This window comes from Macaca mulatta, chromosome 20 (assembly GCF_049350105.2).
Source record: "Macaca mulatta isolate MMU2019108-1 chromosome 20, T2T-MMU8v2.0, whole genome shotgun sequence".
Classification (NCBI taxonomy): domain Eukaryota; kingdom Metazoa; phylum Chordata; class Mammalia; order Primates; family Cercopithecidae; genus Macaca; species Macaca mulatta.
In genome coordinates this window covers 57955709-57960469 of record NC_133425.1, presented here as the reverse complement: position 1 = coordinate 57960469, position 4761 = coordinate 57955709, and the positions used below count along the sequence as shown (strand labels likewise).

Below are 4761 nucleotides of genomic sequence, written 5' to 3'. Positions count from 1 at the left end.
TTTCATTTATTTTTAATAATTATTTTTATATTGCAAGTAGAAACGATTTTGCAGTTATGGTAAAGTATTAGTGTCTAGTGCTGTCAAAACAAAATATCACAGACTGGATGGTTTAAACAAGAGAAATGTATTTTCTTTAAATGCATTTAGAGGCACTCTCTGTATGTGCCTGCACCTAAGTTTTCTCTTATGAGTATACCAGTCATATTGGATTAGGGGCCACCTTAATGTCTTCGTTTTAATTTGATTATTTCAATAAAGACCCCATGTCCAGACAGTCATATTCTGAGGAAATGGATGTTAGGATTTCAGCATCTGATATGTATATAGAAAATGTCAGACAGGTAATGTGCCAACATTGTAATAACGTTAGTGAGAGGCATGTCTCACACATGAGCGTTGAAATACAATCATCATGTTTATGTACAACAGAAGGATTACGTATTAATTTTTTGAGGGGGACACGATTCATTCCATAACAGGTAGTAATATAAAATTTTATTTTGAAAACACTTAAATAAACATTTTAGCTAAAAATTATTAAATAAACATTTTAACTAAAAATTATTAAGTAAATAATTAGTATTTATAAAACACTAAATAAGGATGAACTCTCCTCTAATATTTCAAGAATTATGTCAGGAATGCAGTAGAAAATAACTAATGAAAGTCTGGAACATGCAGATCCAGTGAAATTTCACTTTTAAAGTCATTTTAGTGCCTAAAATAATATGTGACACTCAATAAATAGTTGTTAAATAAACAAAGAAATCTCTTAGGGTGGGGTGAGAAGAAAATAGCGAGAAGAATGGTGAAGTTAGAAAGAAGTGTTCCTAAGCAACCAGAGAGAAAAAGTCAACTTCAACCAACATCCCCCAACTCACATTGTGGAGGAAATATACCATGTGCTCATTTGCTGTAAATCCCCTTTACCAAGATAGATGTTAGCAAAAAAGATATTTTAAAAAGATGTGTTTCTTGTCTGAAAGCTTTCCATTCTAGTAGAAGAGAAATAGGCTCAAGTAAAGGTCTATACAGGGCTACTTTTATATATTTATCTCATTAAAATGTAAGATCTTTTCCTCCCAGAGACAGAGCCATTTCATGTGATTATTATCTGTTTTAAACAGATGATCTGTCTAGGCACACTGGCTCACGCCTGTAATCTCAGCACTTTGGGAGCCCGAGGCAGGTGGATCACGAGGTCAGGAGTCTGAGACCAGCCTGACCAACATGGTGAAAGCCCGTCTCTACTAAAAATACAAAAATTAGCCAGGCGTGGTGGTACCTGCCTATAATCCCAGCTACTCAGGAGGCTGAGGCAAGACAATCATGTGAACCTGGGAGGCGGAGGTTGCAGTGAGCCGAAATTGTGCCACTGCACTCCAGCCTGGGTGACAGAGTGAGACTCCGTCTCAAAGCAAACAAACAAACAAACAAACAAACATATGGTCAAAGATTTCCCTGCCTTGGTGAACTGCCTCTTACTTCCCTTTGACTCTTATGCTTCTTCCTCATGTAACTAGAGATTCCACCTCACGTCTGCATTCTTATCTGTCCACCGCCACCCACCCCCTGCCACTAAGCTTGGACTCCATAAAAACATATCTCTTATTGCTTCTTTGTAATTTATGCTCAATTAATATTCTCTCTCATATATGTAATATATATGATAGGATATATCATATATATGATTCACTTCTCAGTTTAACTGTTTCTCAAATTTTATTACTATCTATAAGTTTAGACAAATCTGGAATCTCTCACTTTCTATTTCCAAATCATCTAAATAATCAGCAATTCAGTGGAGAGAGTTTAATAATGCAGTATATAAATAAATAAATATATTAAAGAAAATAAGAGCAACAGCTCATGGACCTAAATATTCTAGCTATTCATGTGAAACAATGGAATTTAATAGCTAACAAGACAAATGAATTGGATTTCCAGCATAAAATAAAGAAAAATGTACAATTACAACAGGAAAAGTGGTGACACAAACTAGGTATGTCACATTTTTAGTATTTTATGACCCAAATTATACAGCATCCCATTCAACTATTCATATTTTCTGTGATGTTAAACAGGAATTCTTGTATTTTGCTAGTACAAGCCTAAAGTACAATCTTTTGAATAGCATCTATGTAATTATATTAAATAGTACATACATTATGTATATTACATCTATGTAATATATATTAAAATTCATATTGCAATGAAATCTACTCAATCTGGCAGTCAGTAAGAAAAAAATTATTGATGCACACAATAACACTGATGATTTTCAAGTGTATTATGCTAAGTGAAAGAAGGCAGACTAAAAGACAAACTTTACTGTGTGATTTCATTTATATGACTTTCTTGTAAGGACTAATCTGTATGGACAAAAAAAACTTTTATGTTTGCATGGGCTAAACATGGAAGGAGGGGTTGATTTAAAAAGGACCATGGTGGGGGATTATTTGAAATGATGGAAGTATTCTCTATTTTTATTGTGGTGATTTTTACACCACCGAAAGTTTGTCAAAACTCACAGAACAGTAAGCCAAAGACAGTGAATTTTACTGTGGTTATTATACCTCGACTAACCTGACAATAAAATTTAAGAACAAAAAAAAGCTGGCAAATTAGGGATAAAAACAAGCATTCCATATGTCAAAAGACATAAATGGGCATTTCATTAAAAAAAATTAAAATAAGAAATAAAAGTTATTCAACCTCATTAGTAATCAAATAAACTTAAAATTTTAAATGATAGTTTGATTTAGTTTACCATAAAATCTGGTTTATGCCCTGGAAAATATATTTTTATACATTTATAATAAGCATGCAATTTGTTAAAATGTTTAAATAAAGCAATACAGCAATATGCATCGAAGTCCTAAATTATATATGTGTTTAGATCCAGCATATCCACTAGGGAAAAAGAAGCTTTAAATGTTCCAACATGTATTAATAAAGATATCAATTCTAACAGGAGAAATAGGGAACACATTGAAAGTCAAAAAAAGGGAAATGGACAAAAGTAATTAAATACTTTTAAAAAGTAGAAGAGAATATGGACATCAAAATTAGAGTGTAGATATAGATTTTTTATTGACACAGAGAGTTTTTCAGGATACATTATCGGTAACATTTCAATAAACAAAATATATAATTTGTACCTGTCTTAGGCTAATCTTACATTGCTATAAAGCAATACCTGAGACTGGGGAATTAATAAAGAAAAGAGATTTAATTCATTCACAGTTATTCAGGCTGTACAGGAAGCATGATGCTAGTATCTGATTAGCTTTTATGGTGAGGGTTTCAGGGAGCTCTTATTCATAGAAGAAGGTGACAGGGAGCCAGCACATCACACGGTCAGAGAGAGAGACAGAGAGAAAGAGTAGGGGGATGTCCCAGACTTTTAAACAACCGGACCTCATGTGAACTAAGTGGGCAAGAACTCATTTATTACCAAGGGGATGATACCAAACCTTCCATAAGGGATTTGCTCCATGATCCAATCACCTCCCATCAGGCTCCACCTTCAACATTGGAAATCATATTTCAACATAAGATTTGGAGGAGAAAAATATCCAAACCATATCAGTAGCTTACAATCATTTTTCAGGCATATATTTTAAGTGTATGTAAAGATCTATCTATCTATCTATCTATCTATCTATCTATCTTGATATAAATATAGATACATAACAATGATTTGTCCTTATTTATACCGCCATCTATATCTTCCTAGATACTTCCTATATATGTATCCTCAAAACAGTTGAAATAGTACATATCGTGTTATTTTCTTAATTTGACTTGCAATGAATTTCTGAGTAATTTCTTATAATTTTATTCTGTATGTAGGGTATAAAATTAGATCATGATGTTGAGGCTCAGTAAATAATACCCCAGAGTATGGTTTGTTGGCATGCTGAACACTTTGAATTAAAAAAAAATGGAAAGACTTTAGAAGCTGCCTTGAAACCAAATACCCTCCAATTTTCTCTTGTCTCACTACCCCCAGTTCTCTTTGGAATTTCCTTAACTGATTGAGGGAACTTCTTTCCAAAAGAAATACAATTGTCTCAAGACCTCCTCCCTAGGAATCTCATCAAATAAACAGGAAGGATTTAGCATCTGAGAAAAGATGAAAAGTTGTGACCATGCCCAGACAGACTTTTGATTTATTCTCTTGAATGCAGCTATGAGAGATTATCTTAAGAAACTTTATCTGCATAAAAAGACAGCCTCTGTTTGCAGTACAGTTCTGCCCCTCACCATCCTACTACTTGTTCCATTCAGCTTCGACAGAGAATCATTTAAAAACTATTGTCTGATCTTTGAGCTCATTCAATTTCTCTGAAAATAATACACTATTCTTCAAAATTGCCTATATCCCTCATTTTTTCTTTCCCTCATAAATAGTGCATTTAAGCCTAAACTATCTTGAGTGGGTTTTGTTTTGTTTTGTTTTTAGTATCATTAGGACTCCTGTGTCTATGTGCATGTTAATAAGTGTATACGGCTTTTCTGCTAATTTGTCTATTGTTAGTTGACTTCAGCAGACATTCAGAGGGCAGAAGTGAGACTTAGCACTTGCTCGTACACTAATATAGAATCGTAACTATATAAATAAAGTAAACAAAATATATCTAAAGGAGACCAGAATAAAATTCTCCAATTTTTTTTTTCTAATTTACAGAATAAAAAAAATGGTCATATATCTCATTGTTGAAATGTAATATGTCAATACACACACACACACAC

The 4761-nt window shown here is 33.1% G+C and overlaps 1 non-coding gene across 1 annotated transcript; it reads right to left on the bottom strand.

The window, feature by feature from the left end:
* Nucleotides 1-334: 334 nt before the first annotated feature.
* LOC114674525 (small nucleolar RNA U13) lies at nt 335-438 on the bottom strand. The gene has a single exon (XR_003725675.1). It is a non-coding gene; the product is annotated as a small nucleolar RNA U13 (small nucleolar RNA).
* Between the last annotated feature and the right edge of the window lie 4323 nt (nt 439-4761).